The sequence below is a fragment of the Apis dorsata genome, unplaced genomic scaffold (genome assembly GCF_000469605.1).
Source record: "Apis dorsata unplaced genomic scaffold, Apis dorsata 1.3 scaffold_135, whole genome shotgun sequence".
NCBI classification, from domain to species: domain Eukaryota; kingdom Metazoa; phylum Arthropoda; class Insecta; order Hymenoptera; family Apidae; genus Apis; species Apis dorsata.
The window spans coordinates 735,432-760,532 of NW_006263427.1; the positions used below are offsets into that span (position 1 = coordinate 735,432).

General features: G+C 29.6%; 1 protein-coding gene across 3 annotated transcripts in view; it reads right to left on the minus strand.

Moving 5' to 3' along the window:
* The window catches only part of LOC102676039 (zwei Ig domain protein zig-8-like), an 84,464-nt gene that overhangs the window by 23,795 nt on the left and 35,568 nt on the right, over nt 1–25,101 (minus strand). The window lies entirely within an intron of this gene.

Here is a 25,101-nt window from a genome sequence, read left to right on the forward strand (position 1 = left end):
TCTCTCGACTTTAAGGTTTAAATGAAATTGTGAAATAGGATACGGTGCAACGGACGGAGTGAGAATCATGATGCAATTGGAAAGAAGTGGTTTCTCGTGTTGGAGATACGTGAATCGAAGCGACGAGATAAATTCTTTTTTTTTTTTTTTTTAAGCGTTGCTTTGTTTCCTCGATATGGTTGATGCGTGTGTGTTTGGATATTTATATAATATTTTTAATGATTCGGTTGTATGATATTTATGATCAAGTGGATCTCTTCATTCTTTTTTTTTGTACGTGTAAATATTGCGATTTAATTTTTGTTAAATATTTTTATTTATATTAGTTTTTTTTATAATTACAGTATTTTTTTTCTGAAGAATAAATATGATATAGTGAGAAATAAAAGAAATATTGAAATAATGATAGACAAACAAATAAATGGAAAATATACTATTGCGATTAATATAGAAATATTTTTCGTATAATATAATTTAATTTGATTAATTGTGAATAATTTGAAACAATGATATTTGAAATGATTTTTTTCATTATTTAATAGATTTTCGAATAATTTTTAATTCTCATTTGTATAGATAGCATCTCAAACAAAACAAATTTTCTATTTTTATTTCAAATGTAAATACAAAAAATTATTAAAAATATAAATACAATCGTTTTTAACAAATTTTTTTATTAACTTTCTTATTTAAACTCGTTATTAATATTTGCACGGTAAATATTGAAGGAAACATATATATTTCTTTCTCTTTGCTTTTCTTTTTATTTCTCTCTGTTTACGAAATGACATAAAAACGAAAATGAATTGTTATCCAGCATGGAAAATCATTTTCCAAACCAATAATACCGCTTTCGATCATGTAAATGAAATTGATCCTCGATGCAGTTTATATTTTTAATTGAGAACAATTAGAAGCAATTCAACTAAACGGGATGTTAACTAATGCACAATGCGGATGAAGAAAATCGTTGGCAAGTAAAATAAAAATAAAATTATTTATCCTCGTAGTAGGAATGTTTAATTTCGCGAGGAACAAGTCAGTGGTAATTTTTTTAAAAACTACGTACCAACAAATGATTAAATAAACTTCACAATGGTTGAGAATGAATACGCGAGAATTGCATTTATGGGAAAGACAAAACGGTTCAGAGTACCTAATTCTTAAAGGCTTAATGAAAATATGCAGGAACAGTGCTTCAAGATACCGAATTAAACGAGACAAAAATTAAAAATCTACACGTTTTATGTCAGAAATAAAATAAGCTTTTGTAGTAGAAAATAGAAGATTATAAATCGCGAATGCGTTTAATGATATTTCTTGCTTCTGCGTCATTAGGTTCCTTTTTACCATACTATTATTTAACACTACTATTATTTAACACTAAGATAGCTTTAGAATGTGAATCTATTTCGGAATAATTTCTCGAGAATATTTGCAAGTTAAGTATCTGATTTCCAATTTTCCAATACAGTGCGAAAAATCTATTATTATTATCGAAAATAAATCTCGATAATAATTCATAACTATTCTTATGAATATATTAAATCTGTTAAAATCAATCTATCAGATCTTCATACCCTTTAAACTGATAAAATATATATTAAATCTATTATTAATATAAATGCATTAATATAAAATTAACGAATATACGTTAATAAATCGTAATATTATTTAGATATTGTTATTAAATTATATATAAAATTATAAATAATTTTAATTGACTCCGTTAAGGGATAATAAATATCGTTTGTCATTAATTCATCCTCAATTTATACACTTCGATACAATTCAAACAGATATTATTATTATTACACAAATGAACAAAATATCCGGATACTTCAAACAGGTATTATGCACCATGTTCCATGATCGATTATTTCGCTCATTGTCACGCGCCAATGACGCGCGAAATATTCATCGGCGGCTTCCTCGGGGATCACAGAAGATGGTCCAGCACAAGAGAACATTAATTAAGCTTCGCGCGTGTCCTTCAGGTATTCGAAAACTCGCGTATAATCGAGGGTAGGAAGGAAAAAAAAAGGAAGGAAGAAAGAAAAAAGAAAGGAAAAGAAGAGCGAAGTCGTTGCACGGATCTTTCATTAGCGCTAATGGGAAGCCGGCTGAATTCGTGTTGAAAAATCTCTCCCCACTCTTCATCTTTCCTCGTTACCACCACACTTCTAGTTCCTTTCCTTTTTTGCCAGTCGATTCTGAGGATAGATCGGGATTAAAGCTCTTCGACGTGTTGTGCATTCGACCATCGATCGAAAGTTTTCGCTTCGATCGCGCCTGAACTTTACATTTGCTGATTAACACTGCTCGATTACGGAAGTCGACGAATTTTAAATACAGGTGCAATTGAAACCGGTGTTGCTTTCAGCGGTATTTGTATCGCGAGGTGGATACGAGGTCTTCTGGGGTGGTGTCTATAGAAATTGGCTAATGTAATGCGGTGAAGATTTGGGAAAGTTTTCTGATATCCGATATTGTTTTACGTTATATACGGAAGAATATTTAGTCTCTATAATATTTAGAAATTGATTTAAGGTTCTTTTGACAATGCTCTATAAATTGAGTGAGAAAGATTTAGAAACTTCTGATATTTATTATTATTTTATATATAGGGGAAAATTTAAGTGTTTTGAAATAGTTATAGAAATTAGAATGTGATGAAAATTTAATATGTAATATGAAATATAAGTTGCTAAATTAGATAAACATATGACGATGAAAATTTAAAGAAAATTTTTGATATTTATAAAGAAAATATACAGAAAAAAATATTTTATGTACTAATTAAAAATCAAGAGATACTTTGGTAAACGTCTCAAGTAAATTCTACGATCATAAAATAAAAGTTTCTTAAACTTTTCTTCTTAGAAATTTTCTTTGAGATTATATAGAAAATATTTAATTCTCTCGAGGAAGGAAGAGAAAAAAGAGTTTCATTTTGAAGATGAAATTAGATAAAATAAATCGCAAATAATCGAAATAAATTCCGATATGGGATTAATTATTAGAGTTTATCGTTATCGTAAAAGTGTCTCGATATTGGAAATACATAAGAGTATCGGCTCTACTTATTGCAAAGAAATTTTCCAAAGTCTTCGTAATATTCAAATTTATGATCGTCTTTTTCATACATATCGGGAACGTCGTCGATTGTTCATAATCCTATTGGAATATTTATAAATGGATAATATAAAAATACAAGGATCACGAGAAGAGTGATTTTAAAGTTTAATCTACCGCTATTACTACACACCGGCAAATATTAAAGCGGAAGGATTTGTTGTCGTCATAAAGGACCTGCAATTTACTATTCATGGTATAAACAAAGAACCGTTGGAAAACCGCTTTCAGAAAGCCGACGAATTATTAAACCGTAACTACTCACTTGTTCGTGGGTGAACACCGCGATGATTATTTTCTAAATGGAGCATTATAATTTATTAATGCGGAAAATTTCGCGAAAAAAAAATAATCGAAATTGAAAATGATACGGATACTCGATAAATTTCGATTCAGCCACACGAGAGTGGATAAATGTGAAAAATTATTTCACTTGTATCATGAATTTAATTAAAATGATGCTTTTGGAATGTGTTTTGAACGAGATAGAAAGAAAATGGCATAAATAAATTGTTTTAATTACGCACTTCGTAAAATGATATTGGTTCAATGGTGTTTTTATAAAACTTTAAAAGCTTCAATGATTATTTTTGTTTTACGAACGATAAAATATTCACGATATAATCTTTCATCGATAATTTCATCGTTTTTAGGCAATATCTTTTTTATATGGGTTTAATTGAATTCTATTTGTTTTTGGCATGATGTTTTTTCCATGTTTGAAAATTTTCTGTTATCGTTTTTAAATTTTTAAAAAAATATAAACTCTTTTTGTTTTTGATACGCGTGAGAGAATAAATAATATTACAAATTGTTTTGAAAATCACAACTAATGATAATTATAAATCGTCATAATATTTTTTCAAAATTATATAATTTCTTTCTAATAACAAAACATTGTTGAGATCCATTTTAAAAATAAAAAAAGCACATCAAAAGTAAACTCACTAAGATTATTAAAAATTATAAAATCGAAAAATATCAATTTCTTCTTAATTTATCAAAATTTTACTCTTAGCTTTCATTTCATTCATTTTTATTTCAATCTTCTTACGTCATAACAAATTCTCCACTTCTCCTACGAGAACCATTTAACCATCTGGAAAAATCGCGTATCCCAAATAATCACTAAAAACATTTGTCCACAAAGGCGAATCTCCGAAACGAGTAACGAGTGAAGTAAGCGAAATAATCTCATCCAACTCATTCTTGTTCTCCCCTTATTTTCTTCCGTCGCGATAGCGCAACGTTTCATTGGAAAGAAACACTCTCCGAACCTTTGTCCCCCGCGTTTTCCTTTTTTTTCTTCTCTTTTTTTCTTTCTTTTTTTTTTCTTGCTCCTCATCTCTCACCCTACTACCCTTGCGGAACCGACACGACGAACGCATCCAACGAGGTCACAAGCACGCCTCGCAATCGAGGTCGTCGTTCCGGCTTCGCATCGACCACGTAATAAATGTACATCCAAGACATCATTTGTTTCCAAGCATTGCCTTATGGCCGAGAGCCACCATGGCCAAAGGGTCTGAGGGAGAGACCATTCGTCTTGTCGGTCGTTTTTCATCGGCAACTGCCAGCAGCCCATGGTGATGCCTTTCATGTACCGAAACGATGTACCGACCGCCTCTTTAAGCTCGTAATATGCGAAGCGGAAGTGGCCGGCCCCTTTGGTCAAAGTTGAAGGAAACGCGCGAAAGATGTGGACAGGATGCGGCAATTCTTTGCCTCAGGGCGGTGTACGGTTTCTTGTGTTCCTTGGCTCCTTCCTTTCCCGTGCTTTGCCCGCCACTCGATTCGCATTTTTTACCTATCCAGTTGAGAAATGAAGGCAAAAAGTAGCAGTACTCGAAGCACAAAGTGGATGCAATGGCAAGGAATTAGTGTCGCGAGTCCTGACGGCAAATCGTGAGCGATAAGGTGAAATGAGGTTAGCCGAATACTAGTGAATATTACACGATGTTTATGGAAATTTATCCCTTTTTTTTTAACCGAATTCTTTTTTTTTTAAATGGATGAATGAATATTTATTTTTTTTAAGTACATTTTGCAAACAAGTATCTACTTGGCAAATATTGTTAAATTTTTACAATAGAGTGATGTTAATATGTTGTTAAATTAAGGAATTTGAATTTTTATTTTCAAAGCTTGGCTTGATTTTTAAGTATACTTTAAATATTTTGCAAATTTTTAAATTTTTCAAATCTAGTGATGTTATATTATAATGAAATAACTTGAGTTTTATCTTTACGTTTAATTTGAATTTGAATTATTGTACATTCGTAGAAATTCATTCATATTAGAAAATAGAGTAAAAGTTTTTATTATAAATAAAGATTTGCTAATATTTTCTGTTAATATTCTTCTTTTTTATTTAAATTTAAAAATTTCTTTATTCTCTCAAAGTGTTCGTATCGATTTCTCTGGATAAAGCAATTTCAATTTTGATTAATGTTAATAACTCGTATGCCGAATGCTTCGAAGGACATAAATCATTTTGGAGAATAATTATTATCACATGGCAAATCTGTTAGTATTCATCAGTGATCAGTCAACATTAATTTGATCCATTTTCCTTTATGCGAACAGTACAAAGAAATTCCACAAATTTGCACAGGATGACCCATTTTCATCTATGAGCGGATTTATCACGAAAACTACATTTAAAAAACTTGATTCCTCTTGAAAAAATTCGATAAGATCATTAGAATAGCAAAGGACATAACAATTTGCAACTTTTCACAAAATATTATTATGTTTATATTGATATAATTTATCAATTTTATTCAACTTTTTTCTTGCAATTTTCTCTCAATTTAATCGGTCAAACTTTTGAATATCATAACTTGAATAAAATAATCTTAAATGAAGCTATAGTTTTCAAAATACAGTAAACAATTTTTCTTTATTTCAAGATCACCGTTAAACCAGAAGAAACGACGCTGAAATCTAAGAACACGAGCATAGCAACTAGGCGACGTAGATCAGTAGTTACATGGGTGTATAATTACCTATCTTCACCCGGCCGACACCAACTTTCGTACTTCCACTTTCCCGATACGAACTTGCTTTAATCAAGGAAGTACATCACGACTCTATGGTGCTCTATATTGTACGATAGAGAGTTCCGAGAAGTATGTTCGCCTGCTATTAGGCGTGAATCTTTGGTCGGTTAAGTTTACCAACTGGAGGAGGAGTATCTTGGTGTTATTGGCATGCCAAGGTCATTTATCTTGCAATTATAATCTCGTCGATGATAAACTATCTCGAAACAAAACTTGTCTTCATTATTGAATTTAATAATGGGATTATAATTTTCAAATGTGTTTCAAAAATTTGGAAGAATTTCATTTTTAAATTTATAAATTTGAATTTTTAGAAAAATTCAATAAAATATAAGGAAAAGAAAAATCTAATGATAAATGATAATGATCTAATGATAAATGTGCAAAAATTACAATTATAATTTCATTATCTACTTTTAATATAATATTATTCTATTAATTAATGAAATTATAGTTTATCAATATATTTTAAGAATTTAAAAAATTTATAAGGATTCAAATTTTTATTCTTAAGAATAAAAATGAAACTGGATGTACAAATTCTAAAATATAAAAGAATAAAAATTTGAAGATGAAAAGAATAGTGTAATTAAAATGAGAAAAAGTTTTAGTTGTTACTTGAAATGTTGAAACAAATTTTCCTGCAAAAACTGCGGAAAATAAACGAAAACATGGAAACACATTTTAACAATTCCTTCACAATAGTTGGAAATAGATTTTTAAATTTGACGCACGTCGACAGAAGATACGTGTGGACAGTTAATTAAATAGATAACCGAATTGAGTAACTTCATAATTTCGAATGTGAGACAAAAAGAAGTAGCATTATATCATTTGAATCTCGTTCTTTTATCTTTCTTTTTTTTTTTTTATAAAATTTGTATAAAGAACCATATTAAATTTTATTTATCATTAGTTATTTCATTTTAATAATATACAATATAAATTAATTATAAATATTTAAAATATTTAAAATATTTTGGTTTATTTTGGCTTTCTATTAATATTTTCGAGTTATTAAGTTTTTCGAGTTATAAAGAATATTTCACTATTATTTTATTTTTAATATTATTTATTATTAATTTATAAATTTTAGTGCTGTCTTCTTCTGATGATAATAAAAATCAAAATTAAATATATATGTAGCTTATTATAGTAATCTGATAAATAAACATCTCGATATTTGTATTAATATACAGAAGATCCTTAACTTGTTTACAAACAGCTTTGAGAAACGGACAGAAGAGTTTGCCAATTAGATTAAGCCCATAAGTTTTGCTCCAGTTACGAAGCTCACACATTCTGCCAAGTTTTGAACATACCAATGGCTTACATCTTAAATAACTTTCAGAACCTATATTTATCTTCTTGTCTATCCTCTTAATACCTATAATTTCTTCACTGTCAGAAATTTTCAACAACACATAATAATATATAATATATAAAAACAATACATAACATAATTTTCGAAAATAGATATAATAAATTTTATTAAATATTTCTAGAATAAAACTTGCTAAAAAGGAGGATATTTATATTATTAATAAAATTAATTGTTGTAATAGAGAATTCATTGATGAATTTATGTACCAAGATTAAGTGTACTAATATACTTTTGCCATCATTTCTCAGTAATGAGTTTCATGTAGGTGGGGAGATGTCTGTACACAGGTAACACTGGACTAATTCTCTGGCAAGGCGACATGTTTCCCAACAACAATGAAACTTTCCAGCTAATCCCACTCTGAACCCTTTAGCTGATGTAGGATATTATATCTCATGAGATTTCGTTCTCCTAGATATCTCTACTTCAATACATAATTCGATATTAATTATCCCAAATTACTATTTGCCTACTATTTATTATTTTGATTTCACTTTTTAATCGAATTAAATTGATACTTTTCATATTTTTTTCATTACTTTTAATGATTTTTTTATTTTATTCGTTTATCCATAAAATTTTAGCAATCTTACGAAAAGCATTATTCAATTGATGAAAAAATCAGAATTTTTATAGATCAGCTAAGTATAGATCATAAAAATTAAAAATTAAAAATAAATTGAAAATACTATTGAAAAACTAAAAATTTATCACTTTATCAATGAAATTTCACGGGATACATTTATTTAAAAATTTCCTATAGCAAATATTCAAATATTTTCATCATACATAACTACTTGGCCCATTATAACCCTTATGCAAGACAACGATAATCGAAGCAATATTTAATCACCTACCTCGTCATACATAACATTGTCACGTTCGACGCGTCAATTTCTATCGAAAACAGAAGCAAACGTCGATCACGTTAAAACCTACAAACTGTACTTTAATCCATCGTCCAACACCGATATGGAAAACGTTTCGTGGCTTAACGTGGATTGATACAGTACGTCACTATCCGACGAATGTTTTGTCTGCCTATTAGTTGTCCCCTCGTTTCGTTGTCTCGTCCAATAGCTCGTCCACGACTAGTTCCACTATATTTCGCATCGTATCTCGTTTTGTTTACTCTGTTGTGATGTAGCGAATCAACAACTCAGTCCATCTGTAGTGATCATGTTTCGAATCTCAGGCATCGACGAAACACTGTGCTCGTATCGCCTGAATGGCATTCTACCCTTTATGCACCATTTCGGTTACGATTGTTTACGAGCATCATAAATCTTGCCAAGTATGCCTCTTTCCATCCATGGAAGAGTGATCAGAAATCATTGCATTCATTCGAATTTGAAACCATTCCTTTTCGTGAATAATAGGTTTTGAAAATGCAGTATGTTTCATGATAATTGGAGATTACATTTCAAGAAAAATATTCATTGATACGTTTTTACGATAAAGAGATGAATATGGAATGAAATTTATAAAATTAGGAGACTTGAAATTATGTATTTATGAATTTATGATACATAATACTTATTTTTATTATTAATTGTAATTTAATATGGACGAAATTAACATTGTAATTTTTTAAATTTTATAATCACTTATCATGTGAAAACAAATTGCCTCTTTATAAGAATTCTTACATTTATTTTTATGTCGTCAAAAAAATTTGAATTGAAATATATATTTAACAAATGAATTCAGAGATCATAATCGAGATATTAATCATTTTACTATAGGACAATTAATCAATCATTGCGAAAAAAAACAAGTTGCCAAATGAAATCGTTTGAAAGTCTTTTTTAAAATGTACACGACAAATTGTATGCACAGCGATCACTATCAGCTTTGATTTAGTAGGGAAGTGCAATAAGCTAATATACGTTGTCTGACTAACGGCTGACATTATCTACTGTTCATTTGCTCGGCATGCTTCCGACTATCGACTCCAAGAGTGCGAAGTTGTTTCGAGAGCGTAATATATCAACGAACACGTGAGGGAATAATAAAGTAAAAATCACAATTCAAATAGCGAGAATGCAAAATGGTGATTACATGGAAAAAAACAGTTTGTCTACGTTTTTTGTTGAAGATTAAAAGAATTGATCTTCGATGTTATACAAGGTGTTGATGAGATATTTTTGAAGGATTGATTTTAGAGAATAAAATAAACATAGAAATATCGATTGAGATTTATTTATATCTCTTATATTTTTTTTAATTATGACTATATTTTATTCATTATTTGTTTATTAATTCTTCTAATTTTCCAACAAATTTATCTTTTGATAAACGAAGGAAAACTTTAATGATATTCTTTCCAAACAAGAAACTTTAATGTAAAGAGAATTTGAATATTTCTTTTTATAAATTTAAGAAATTTAAGAAATACAGATTTATTTCAATTTTAAGAATGAAGAATTGATACAAATTGAGATCTATATTTAAAAATTATAACTTTATTATAAATATTATAAAATATATGATTCATTAATAAAATAAATGTTCATAAATGTTAAATTAAAGAAAAAAAAAAGAAAGAAATTTTTTAAGAAACTTTTTAATTATGAAAAGGACAAAAATAATTATAATAAAGACAAAAAAATCATAATAAATAAAAGAATAACATATACATAACGGTTTTTTCATCTTTTAAAAAGAAAGTTAACAACATATACAGTGTACACTTTCTAAAAAATAATCTTTCCATTTTCTTTTCCTTTTTATCATTAACATCTCTGAAACGTAAAGATCAAGATACAACGTCAAAGCGGCTGGCTACCTCTTTACCAAGTAGTAAAAGAATTTCAAGTGCGAAAAGAAATCATTAAAGAGAAAAAAATGCGCCAACTTCCGTCTTTAAATTCGAGTAGAAAGAGATGAAGAAGTTTTTCGAGCAAACCAAAAATCGCAAGATACTTATTGCTTGTGTCCACAAAATCTGTGCGCATTATTATATTATTCATGTGATGAACAGACGTTACACGGACACTTTACAATCTAAAAAGAGTCAACAATGCCACAGGCGAGTTGTGGCTGCGACAATGACCATTGTGTCCGTGGGGGGCTCTCCATGCAAAAGTATACGTCTCTTTCCACCGACAGTGGAAACATCTGTCTTGTGTATCAAGGGAAACAAAGAAGGTTGAATTTTAATCGATTTTGAATTCGTTGCATTCATCCAAGAATCATGGGTTAGTCATCGTTGAATGAAATTTTACGTGGTTCTTGAATTTTTGCAAAATTTCTTTCATACGATAGATTCGAGCATAAGAATGTTTATTGTGTATAATTTAAAGAATAAAGATGTTAACTAGTTTGGAAATATTTGAATAATGTTAATAAGTGCGTAAATATTGAGTGAAAAAGAAAGAGAGAAAGAAAAAGAGAACATTTTTTTGGAAAAAATCGTTAAATGATAGTGTTAATTACTATTTTTCGTTAATTCGAAAAAATACGGAAGTAAAACGAATATTGAAAAATTTGAAATATTTATAATAGGGCAGGTGTATTGTGTTAAAAGTGGATTTATTCAATTTATTTCTTCGATGATTTAATAGCCCTACAAAAATATACAAATCAATTTGAGTGTCGTTCGCAAATAATTACCCATAAATAAATGGAGAAATATATCGTTTCAAAATTTATAGATCTTTTTTTTTGATGAATTCTCTTTCATTGAAGCATGAATTATAGTATGCACCCTTATATCTGGTATTGACAATGAGAGAAACTGAATTTCAAATTTTCATCGAACATCAAATTGATTGACTGGTTTTATTTCAAACTGATTAATTAAAATAATAATCTATAAATTAAATATGCATATCAATTTTTGATATGTATACTTCCAATTAAAGATTTAAAATAAAATATTCCATAATATATTTAAATATATATAAGCACATTTGATATAAATTAATTATCAAGATTCAAGACATTATGTCTTTCAAGATTTTAAATATAAAAAAAAGATGAAAAATTTTTAAAATGCAATGAATACAAATATAAAGAAAATGAAAGGAATAATTAATGATTCTTTGGATTTCTAAAAAAAATAGTTATTCAAAAGTTCCATCATTAATCAAACTCCATCATTATGTAATATTAATTTCAAAATTTGACAAAGATTCAATAAGAGAAGAAAAGAAAAAGCAAAATTTTTGATTCATAATACGTGAATAATTTCCCATTTTAACACAAATTTTTCTACATCTAATTATTTTTAATATCGTGAAAAATTTAATGTATTGACTTGTAGAAACTGAATTATCAATCAACCGATGAAGAATGACAATTCTTGAAAATATGGAACCGCGACAAACGAACAACTTTTAGATTTCTTTCAGATCTACGACATTTTCCTTTATCGTACTATCGTAACTTCCTCGGTAAACGTACAAGTCTTTACAAGACTGACGATTCGAAAGCCGATTTCCTTCAAATCGATCTGCACTTGGGAGAGTCGTGATCTGCTCGACCGACGTCTCCGCTATGATGGAACTACTTGAAAACTTCTATTCGACCGAGTGTCGTCTTTCATTGATTGAACTAACAAGCGGAGCCATCTCGGTTCGAATAATTTGGTATAATGAAATTATTTAAAATAATTGCTAATTCTTTTGTTTATTGACTTGAACAAATACAACGATCTTACTTTATATAATGTCAACGATCTGTATTAACTGATTCTTTATTTTAAAAGAAACAGTTTGAGATTTAATAACCGAACAATTAAAATTTGCTAATTGTACAGCTTGGAAAGAATTATTTCGATATTCCTATATTTTAGACGTATATAAGATCGTATCATATTTTCTTAACACGTAAGGAGAAGAATATATAACGATCAGTCTTTTCGATAAATGTTTCATTTCACGTCTCCATGGTAGCTTGAAGCTTTTCGATGAAATTACACGTCTTTCGTTTTACGTGTTTAGCGTAATGCAATATGTTGGTACGGTTATTTTTCGCAACTCCAATGAAATTACATCGTATTAGTATAAATGCCGCTTTGAAGAAATCCCTTCAACACAACTAAAATTGGACTTTCATGAGGATTTGGAGATAGCTACTTTCCTGGCAATAAGAGGGTAACTATAATAGTTATTATATGAAAATTTTCTTTCAGTATCTATCGTACCAAATAAATATTTGGTAAATCGTTTTATAAATATTAGAATAAATTTTCTTTTATTGCAATATTTATTAAGATGGAAAGAACTCACAATTGTAATCAGAGCTTAAAGGATTCGAGATCTCTATCTATCCAACAGCAATTCGTATAAATCTACGAGGATGCTAGACTTCAAAATAGGGATTATGGGATTGCGAGATGGTTCCAAAATTAAGGATACATATATCGTTGCACAACGCTTATCTAGATATTGTGAACCAACTTCGCGTGGATTATGTGCAAAATTCAGCCAAAATTCGCTCAGATCTCCATTATAGGCCATACTTATTGCATTATGTTGTATAAAAATTGATTAGAAATTAATTATTAAGAAATATATAAATATAAAGAATTAATATATACGAAATCAATTTTTTATTTTGGAATTTTACTCGTCAATTTTATAAATAAAAATTAATTATTTCCCAACTGAATATTTCGAACAATCAAAATAGTAAAAAAAAATAAAATAAATATTTCTTTTCATTGCTCGTTATCTTTTGCTCAATATGGAAGTCAAAATGTCATGATGTGAAATTCACGTCGAAAATATATTCGTGCATCTCAATAGTCAAACTTTATAAATTTACCTATTATATACCTATTATACATACAACTCATAGTAATTCGAACTTTTTCGCTCGTTTAATCTTAATATAGCAGCGTTGCATTCTGTATTGTTAAACGTCGAACAATTAAAACCGTTAACGAACGATTCATTCATGTTTTTGGATCCATTAATGCGCATGAAATATTTCACCTTAGATATCAATACCTTAATTATTACAATCAAATATAATATTAATTGTTTCGTGGAATTCTGAAGTGTGAAACAAATAATAACAAACAAATAAAAAATCCGATATTACAACTACTTGACGTCAAAATGATATAGTGCATTAAGAGTAGCTGTGAATTGATTTTGCAAATGAATATTTCTTGCTACATAATAGTTAAGTTTTTAATTCAATACAAAATTGATTGGAACAAAGGAGGAATGTATTACTTTTATAACTGTTTTATCTTGTATTAATTCTTGAATTATGTGAAGAAATTCTATTTGTTTCTTGTGACATGATAATAAAATAATAATAAGCTATAACAATTGAATACAATAAAATCATACAATAAACAATAGTGATTTCAAAGTTACATCATCAAGATTAATCTTTTAATAACTAATTCTAAATTTAATTAAATATTAAATTATTCAAATATCACAATTATCTCGTCATCATATTATTATCAAATTAACTAAAATGACAGAGATTGCTAAAAAATAAAAACAGTCTATTTTCATTTTAAACAAATATTTCATATTACAAAAGAAATTATAATTTTTCATTGACGAAAATTTAATTCCAAAATTATTAAAATCGAGATGTTAATTAAGAGCGAAATTATGGCATCTTCGGAAAGTCACACAATAGCAAATAAGGATTAAACCCACCCTGTATTACGTTTCGGTGTAGCATCAATGAGGACGGTCGATGGTAGCAATTCAAGAATTTCCTTTACCAAAATACCGACCAGTATCCACAACTACACAGCTCTTCAGGTCGAATCTAATCAATGAACGGTTGGTAATTTACAACCTTAGACCGATTACAACGTTAGAAGAATGTGTTGCATCCGAGTTGTAATTTGGTTTCAACTCGTGGAGGATTAATTGTCGAATTTTCTATACAGATGAAATTGTACGCCGATGAAATGACCCGAAAAAATCTTGGAGTTCGATCTAATACAAGGCGCATTAGAGCGCGGTTGAATTATTATCGAACGTTGTCAAAGGATTCTACCCCTCGTCGGAAATGCGGTCGTAAATGGGTCCGAGAACGGCCGTAATCCTGGAACGCGTGCATAAATAGGTAGACGAGGATAGCTTTTAACGGCTTTCCATAAAAAAAGAATATCGGAAAAGAGGCACTTTCTGCGTCCTTCGCCCATAATTTTTGCTTTGTCTTCGACTTCGATGTTCGGTTGTGCATAGGGGGCGGTTTTATTTCGTTCGAAGGACTTAGAGGGGATTAACGCTTAGGAGGGTAGCGTTTAATGAAGTATACTTTCGTTTATAAATTGCAAGATAGTTGAGGATAAACATGGTAAGCTCGAGAAATCATTAGAGAATTATTAAAATTGTTAGGAATTATTGTTCCATTTAATTTTTTTATTTTTTTCCTAAGAAATATGGGGCAACATGTGTGATTAAAGATTTAAGAGAAGGTAGATTATTATTATTTACATCATGAAAATAGAAAAAATCATATTATTAAAGCATCTTTTATTATTTCATCCCGATATCGCAATGCGTACAGGAATCTAGAAGTCTGTCACTTGGAATATAGCCATGTTACGTAAAATATGCAAAACTACTTATCATGAAAAATTTGCATTAATATCCGCAATCTACTTATAAGTGAATTATCAATTGTTTAATATGTGATTGCATTATATAAGACCGCCTATTTCAAAGAAAAGTCTATCTAAAAAAAGACAAAGATGACCAATACTTATAATTTAGAATTATTCCAAAAAATGTATTATTTAGATTTTAAAGAATTAGAATTTGACAGAAATGAATTTTATGCTTAAGTGAAATATAGATTTAAAATCTTATATTTAAAGAAACTCAAAAAACTTAGTGAAACAAACAACACAATTGAGAAATGAGATATTCTAGCGAAACGTCAAATTGAAATACGTCAATAATATTTTATATAAATCCTCAAAGGATCAATGAGATGAAACGATCAAAGGAAATAAATATCTCTAACGAGACAAAAGTGTAATCTCGTATAATAATTTCGATGTTAAATATCGAGGTCAATTTAGGGGGATATCATCGTGGAATTTCACTCGGTTCACCGCAACGACAACTTCCGGTCGACGAGGCGACAAATCATGCGTATCACCACGCATCGTTCGGATAAATTTTGGCGTGGAAAGTGGCGTGCTGGCGCCGATATATTTCTGACGCTCGAGTGCCACTCTGTAGCGAACGATCTCGTGCACGCAATTTGCATATATGCCTAGGCTCAGGTGATGACGCCTGATACCGTAGCCGTCCACCTAACAATTTCATTTGCAACGATGCTCGTTACCATTCGAGTTCGTCTACGTTTCCTCTCTCTGTGATCCATCGAGGGATAAGTAACAAATGGCAAACCGAGATGTAATCGAGTTTAACTTCAAACGAATTGCGTTTCCATTTATTTGACTAATATGTGTGACTAACATCAGAGGAAAATATTTTAATCGTTATCTTAAGATCTGATATATTCTATGTTGAAAAATAGAAAATTTTTATTAAATTTGTATTTGAAGTTCGATATTTCTTTTTTTTTTTTCGAAATTTTAATTGAGAAAGAAGATTGATTGATTGAAAACTTTTGGAAGAGAAATAAATTCTATTTCACGTATAACGGATGGATTGGAGTAAGTTAATATGGAATATTTGGTATATACTATTTTCTTACTTTATATATCTAAATCGGAAGTATTGATAAAAAAAATTTCAAGTATACGATGTCATGTAATTTTCTTTTCTATCTGTGACCTAGTTTCCACCATAAAAGAAAGGAAAGAATTTAGGTCAACCCGGTAAATTATTTTATACTTAGTAGATTTGAGGAAAGCTTTCTTCGAGAACAGATTTCCGATGATAAGGAAGTTATCTCAATATAAATCATTTTAATAAAAGTCATATGGAGAGAGAATATTTAACCTTTAACTAATCAATATATATTGTATTAAAAAAGAATCTAATTAAAAAATAAATTTTTCTTAATATGATTATACTTGATTCCAGAGACAATATCCAATTTTACAAATTGATTCGTTATGTATCTTTCGATCTATTTAACACATTTTAACACGTGCTTTAAACGTGTATCAAACAAATCTTTCATCTCATTTCTCAATCATCGTGAATTTAATTACGCCCGTCTGATTAATTACACATGTCCAGCGTGTTCCTGTGATCTAATAGACGAAGGATCAAAGCATAACATTTTTTTTTCTTTTTTCAATCGACCAATACCGAATTAATTGGAATTACTCGAGAAAGTCGGTCGGCATCTGTAATTAAAATATGGCCATCGTGGTATCATTTTTTTTGAGATATCTATTCTCATCTCTCTTTCTCCTTTTGTTTCATCAAGATTCCATTGTGATTGCGATCGTTTTTCAAATCGTTTTACTTTTTTTTTTAACCCATCGTTGTCTCGATGATTATCATTAACGAGGAATTGATTATCGCCTTTTAGATATTCGCTTCAAGAATCTATTTCACGTTAGATGCAATTATTGTTTGTATATTTATTTATTTATATTAATGTATATGTTTATTTAATATTTATTGTTGAAAAAACAAAATGACAGAAAAGTGGGAGAAAAATTTTCATTTCTAATGTTTCTCTCTAATTTCCTCAATCTTATATCATTATAATATTCTTCATCAATATATTATACATTGTATAGAACCTATTTGTTTGAAAATGGAGATCTTGGAAATCAGTCGTGTAAAGTAAAAGAATATGGCGAAATCTTGTCCGATTAAGAGCCCGCAGAACGAGTCTCGTTAAATGATATAATTTACTTTCACCGTCCGATTAAGCGGGCCAGACTTAATCAGCTTTCATTCTCGTTCCACTGAAATTCTATCCTGGCCGCGTTAACACGTAACACGAAAGCAAAGTGATTAACTGTTGAATAAGGGCGATGATGCTCGTATTCAGACGAGCACGATTTCGGAATTATTCATCGTGGCGAACGTTTCCTCTGGTCGTCGACTATCTGTCCATGATTATTCTCCGTTTTATACGACAATTAATTCCGGTGAAATTTCGACAGAAGCTCCGTTCCGCAACCGATAAACCAGCTGAAGCACGTTCTTCATTATTAACATTGTCGCGATTCTTATTATTATTCGACGACGTTTATTCCAACTTTTCCTAATTCACAGAGAAATCAACGACGTTTTATCGTTTCTCTTCTCTTTCATCACTGAACGTGAAGTATTACAGTAATAAATATTTTATTATTAATAATAAGAAAATATATTTTTTTATTGGAAAATTTTCTTGATCTTTTAATAATTTCAAAATGATTCCTGATATTTGAAAAAGCGATTCATTCGAGGGCCAATGAGTTATTTGGTTTTTTTCTTGTGTTTGATTGCTTGTTCATTTCCTTTTTTCTGCCTGATTTTTTCCCCTCGTTATCTTTTCTTTTTTTTTTTTACGAAACAACCATTAAGGCAGTGTCTGCGATGGAGTTCTCTGTCGGGAGAAAAATGGTCGGCGAATTGTTCATTCAGAGAAAACTTTTCCGCTCGGTAGTTTCACGTATTAAGCCCTCGTTCTGTACGGTAATTAACTTTTATTCTGATACTATCTATTGCGACTAACTATCGAAACACGCGATTTTCCCTTAATGTATGCTCGTTTTAATATATTACCCGTTACAATTATAATCAATATTCCATAAAAAAAAAACGTCAAATTATAAAAGTCATAATAATCTCACACCTTTTAAATGCGATTCCTTTTCAGTATGGGCCTCGATAAAAAAGAATTTAATTCAAAGAATCCATTCTATTTTAAAAATATATTTCAATCTTATCGAATTATTTCAATTCTAGTTAACATTAAATTTATATTAAAATCGGTCTGAAGCGAACGAAAAAAGGTTAATTACTTTGCCGAATGCAAAAAAAAGTGAATGGTTAATTAATAATTTAAGCTTTCGCCTGCTAACTGAGGCTGATTTTTCGTGTATTATTTAACTTATAAGCCGATCAATAGTAACTGGTACTTTAAAAGTAGAATTAAAAATCGAAAAAAGAGAGAGAGAGAAAAAAAAGAAAATTAATAGAACGACGAGAAGAACTTTGGACGCGTAATAAAAGTTTCGTTTCGAAATAACTTTCTTTTTCGTATGGTGAAAAGTTTTTCGGATACGTCTCTATGCAATGACACACAAATTTCGTAGGAAAATCCTTCCGGTCGAGATTGAAGAAAATACCGGTTGAGTCGTGAGTATAGGACGAAGCTTTGCCTTTTAGTATCCTTGTTGCCAAAGGTAGAACCACATAAAATGTCTTTGGAATTCGTCTCAGTACCATCTTAACGTCGTTCCTTTTTCTCTGTCTTTTCGTATCCATCTATCCACTTATCTCTAACTTTTCAGGACATAGCTTACCAATCCTTACCGAATATCTCACGTGATTCTACGCCATTCACTACAGTTTATCTTTTCATATGATACCATTACTAAATAAGATTTTTTCTATATTTGTTACTGTTAACAAATAACATTTTCTGTTTTCTTTTTCATTATCTTAAAGGATCTTGAGTATCTTAAAATATTTCTTTTATGATAAATCTTTTTTTCTAAATTTGAATTCTAAATTTTTATTTTCGGTATATGTAGTTTGAAGCATTAATTTCGAACATTAGTTAAGCTTGTTATCAATTATAGCGTTAGATCTATAAGATCTCAAACCCGACTAAAACACACAGTTTGAAACTTGAGTTATAAATTGAACTCGAGGCAAAACGATCTTTGCAGCAGTTTCCTTTATCAATTTACATTGTCAAATAATCCGAACGTGAAATCTAAATTATGATATTTCGACTTTCTTAGTTTCTGCTCAATTTGTTCGGTTAAACCCTTCTATGTTGGACAAGAAGAAGATAAAGAAATCTTTTCCAAGCTACTCATCCTCTCTCGACAGAAATTTCGATAAATTCGATGATTCTTGATTATTTATCTTCAAATTTCATTAAAATAAATTATGACAAATTTTTTAACATTTCCTTTTTCCTTGTTTATTTAAAATGAAAAAAGTTACTGTAATATTATTCTCTTCATTCGAATGAATCAAGAATGAATGAAGACTATTATGATTGAAAATTATATTAATACAATTCAAGTATAAATTATTCTAAAAAATTCATATTTATAAATTGATTTAAAAAAATAATTTTCTTTGTATATTTCTCTATTCTCTAGTTAATTATCTTTGCTTTAAATTGTAACACATTAAAATTTATAATTTACAATTTATTAAACAACACATAACATAAAATTATAGTTTCATTTCCTTATTGCACGTTTAATAAGATTCTCCAGGAAAACATCTAGGAAAAAAAAAAAAGCAAACATCAAAGAGCAACGATACCTAGAATGAACCTTTGGCTCGACAGAGGGAGGGTTTTGTATGTCGTAAAATTCATCCGCGAAACGAAAGTTTGAGCGTGGCCGTGGGTTCGAATAGTCCCAGGGTAAGAAAGTTCGGTGTAACTTTCCCGGTTAGACGAATCACCGCCACGTTCGGCGTCGGTTTCACGAGCTTCACCCTCCGCGCCACTGATCAACTCAAGGGATCTGGTAATTAAACCCTCTCTAAACCATCTTACTCTTCGACTTCCCACGCGTCGTTTATTATATTAAAACGGAATCGTAGATTCCACGACGTGGCGCGCTTAATTTCACGGCATCTCTCGTTATTCTACCGTAAAATACCGATGAACTTTACCGATCTGTGAAGATACTACCCGCGGATCGATGGATCTGAAGAGTAAAAGCTTCCACGAAAGTGTCGGCGAGGGAAGATAAATTAGCTGATGTAAGGGATGTTACGGAAATGGGGTGTAAGTATAAGAGTTGGGGACATGCGGATGATTGGAAAGTTACTTATTAAGTATGATGAAAAAGTAACTTTTTATTATTATTTAGTCATTTGTATTTGAAATTATTTATATTTATTGATCAAACTAAAAAATATTTGTATATTATTGTATTGTGCAAGATATTAATGTATTCATGGAATATTTTTGAAGACCAAAAATGAAAATATAAAAATTGATGTGCATAAAAATATAATATAATGGTTAAAGTTTATTTATTAAATTATAACCAATTAAAGTTTGCGTTAAATGAAGCAAGATGGAGATAAATGACAGTGCGACGAAGATAGAGTTGCCTCACTTTATCTTCATTTCGCTTCCAACACGAACTTCAATTTCTTATAATTTAATAATTAATTGGTATTTTTATATATTTATAACTTTCATGATCGTTTTCAAGATGTTCTATGAATATGTTAATCCTGAATATTATTATATATAATTAATGTAATTATATGTTTTATTATATAAAATGTATAATCTGTTTTAAAAAAAGATTATATACAAATAGTTTTCGTAATCATTTCATATATATTATTTTATTTAATTTTAAACATCGAAATAAATATAAAAATATAATATAAAGAAATAAATATAAAAATATATAAGCAAATCAAAAAGAAATTAATTTTCATTACAAATTGTGTAGAAACAATTGATTGCCATCAGACGTATCTAATAAATTTTAATAAATAATCTTCCAATCGATCAAATAATTTAACAATTCGTAGATAAATATCCTTTCTTATCTTTAATTTTATCGATGTATGACTAATTTCTTTAATTTATTTCTATATGTGCCTAATGGACATATATTAGACAAACCTATCCTTGCAACATACTCCAACAAAACAATAGGGAGTGGATACAATATGTAATTACTTGTACATTCAGGTTCATTGCATTGGTATGAATCCATTTCTAACTTCACAGCGAGGAATCTCTAGACGTAAGATGTTTAGCATACAATTTTGAACAATGATGAAGTAAGTGAATTGTGTTGTTGCTTGTACAATCAATTCAATTTAATCAGATTTAACTGTTGAATAGAGATGACACCATTGCGTTAATTAAAAAAATTAGAATTTCATTTAAGATTTTAAATATTATATTTATAATATTCAGAAAAGCATACTTTTTTTTTCGCTCCAAATTTTTTGTTCCAATTTGTCAGGCGTTTATTAAAGCGAGAATAGATTCGTTGCTGGACGCGCACGGTACAATATAAGCGAGAAACTTTTCTAATTTGCGTCGATACTTCATAACGAGATTCCAGCGCGTTAAATAACAGTTAATTATACGTAGTTTTTGCCGATATAACTGCACCTGGTTTTTTTCACGGGTTAAATAACAACGATAAGCTCCGAGAATAATTAAAACGAAGACAACTGTCCTTTGTCTTTCTTCTCGTTGCTTCCGTTCCTGCTTTAGGCATCTCTTGACACCAATCATGCGATTTATAATGCAACGAAAAAGATAAAATGATAAAATATATATTCATCGCGACGAAATAATGGTAAAATTTGCTGGATTATGTTTCATCAGAGTGTTCTAACGAGTTGACAGATGATGAGATTGTAAAACAAATTTAAACGTAAGAAGGAAACGACTATCCATTTCTCTATAAAGAATGTAATTAAACACTCTACGCTTTTATTGGTTTTCCGTGTTTGTTTTCTCATTACTTTGAAACATTCTCGTAATAAAATAGAGTCTAATCGAGACTTGGCAATTCTGCAAATGATTCTTGGATTATATAAGTTATAAAATTTTAATTAATAACAACATTTCACAAGTATTCTGGATCGATAAAAAAAGAAATGCGATGTTTCTACTTTTTTATTTACCATAATCATGCGTCAATAATAGGCTAGGATATATTACTATTGCAACTTTAAGAATTTGCAATTCATTATTTAATATTCTTTGTTATTAAAATAATTTGATAATAATAAGAAATGTAATTATTAAATGCAAATTGTAGACTTAACATCCATCACACAAATATAATAATAAATATAATATAATATAATATAATAATTTTGAAAATTCTTTTCTTTCTGGTATTCTCGTATATATATAAGTATATTATTATAATTCATTTTAAATATTTAATTTAAGAACGATGTAATGTAACATAATTCCAAGTAATGAACATAGGATCATCCCTTTCGGATCAGGTTTGCGCCCCAACTTTAGTATTCGGATAGACAGGTGTTCGAGGACTAATTGAACTGATTCGTCGTTTAGGTCAACATACAAAGTTAGTCTCGAATGTAAATCCTAAAGCAGTAATAAATTGATAAGCTAATCCTGAAAAGACGGATAGATCGAAAGTAATTCTAACTGCACAGAAGATGATGCTCAAGATTTATCATACATCGTGATAACTTTTATCTCCATTTCTATTTTTTCCCCGTTAAAATAAATTTTTATCTAACGAGGATGCAAAAGTAGTTAACTATAATTAAGGTTAACACGTAATTGCCATGTCGCGAATAATATATTTCTCGTTTCTTGAACATAAGATATATGTACAATTTATGTACACATTTTTATACGCATTTGCATATGTACACATACATATTCCCTCGTATTTATCTCAATTCCACTTCAACGATAAATGATTTCAATAACATCATAGAAACAAAACATCCAATGCCTGATTCTTTATTTATCCCCGTAATTACTTCGAAACACGCTGAAAAAGCTCGAGCTTCATTTCTCTCCTCGCACCACATTCCAGAAAATTAATTCACAAACAGATGGTTAACCTTCTCCATCTTCAACATTCTTTTCCTGTTTCAAATGGGACAAAAATTCACCGGTAAAACGACTTCGGTGAAAGGAAAAAACTTTTAAAAACTCCTTTGCGAAAAAGCTTTCGCCAGTAATAAAAATTCCTCTTGGTACAAATTCGCTCGAAGCGTTGCGCGACAAAAATTTCCAAATGGAGGAGGGAGGCGAAACACTCGAGAACGGAATTAAGGAGTTGTTCGATCGTGTTTCCATCATTGTCCCGCTTCACAGAATGAGAGGATGTGACGAGGGAATTTTACGGGGGATAAATCGGCGATAAATTCGGCGAGCACGCGATGGAACGTATGCAGAATGGTTGCTCGTCGTAGTTAGTGTTATCGAAAATGACGCGGTGACGTGACGTTGCCACTCGTTTTTCATGGAGGATCGATCCACGGTACGGGTGTAGTCGAATATCAACTCGCGATATATCCGCTCTTCTCTCTGTCTTGTTCCGCTCTTCGTCGCGCGGACGTGGTTGAAATTGCTTTTATAGTTGTCAATTCCCTTTTTATTCCGGAGGACGTTTTGTCTCTGATGCTGGCTTCAAAGGTTTTTGTTATCGTTTATGAGATGTTGGAAATCTTACTTTATGTGCGATTATTTTGAACGTTTAATCCTAAAAGCTGGATTATGTTTAGAGTTTATTTGAATCGCCTTAGGATCGCCTTTGAATCTCCTCCAAGAGATTTTTCTGATGAATTTTTTTTTAATTTGATTGATTGGATGGACAATTGAGTACGATGAAGTAGAAATATAATGAATGAATAAAAAAGTAGGTTCAATTTAATTTTCAAAATTAAACAAGATTTTGTATAAGTCCTGTTTGAAAAAATTTGCAGTGTATTTATTTGAAATAGTCTATATTTTATATAGAATAATTTTTAAGATTAGGATTATCTAAATTTTTTCACCTCCCTTAATTGTACCTTCAACTTTTATTTTCCAACTTCTTTTGTTACATCTGGGAGTAAATTGAGAGCAGTGAGAAAAGAATATATATTGTACGTATATACTTCGAAAGACGTAAAACATACGCTGTTATGCGCTTTTTTTCTCACATTGTTTACTTCGCTTTCTGTTGCACAGTTAGAGAAAAGTCTTCGAAACAAGAGTCAAAATAGTGCAGAGTTCACTTGCACTCCATTCTCAATTGTAGAATTAACGAAGAAATACGTCTAAATTCTAAATTATCCTCGTTTTATTCGTTGCTTTATAATTACTAATTGATTATTTAATTCAAATTTTTTCGAAATTTATTCTAAAATTTCTTTTTTTTTTAAAAAAATATTTAATATATTTTAAAATGAAATATTTAGCAAAAGAAAATTTACAATTTAAAAAAAGCAATATGTGAAATTTTGAAAAATTATAAATTTATGAATCGTTTATCTTTTTCACGAAACTTTAGCGTATAACACATATGATTTGATACATGTTCTTGGATCGTGTATCCAAATATTGGTTCGTGTATTCAAATATAGGACATTTGTGAAAATCTCGGTTATATCACTATCTCACGTTTTATACGACATTATTCGTGACAAGAGTTTCCTATAGTACGCAAAACCTCAGAAAAATTCGAATTGACGTCTTCAATAAAAACTGAAAGTTTCTATCTTGTTGGACACAGACTGAATCAGAAAATTCTTATAAAAATATATTAACATAAAAATTGCATACACGTGAATAATTAAAATCTCATTATAAAAAAAAATTGTCAATAATATTATTATTATTTAATTTTTATTTAAAAACATATATATATAGTATTTTAAAATCATAATAAATAATGCAAAATATTTATGCAAATTAAAATGAAACTAAGTGCATTTATTTGTAAATTTC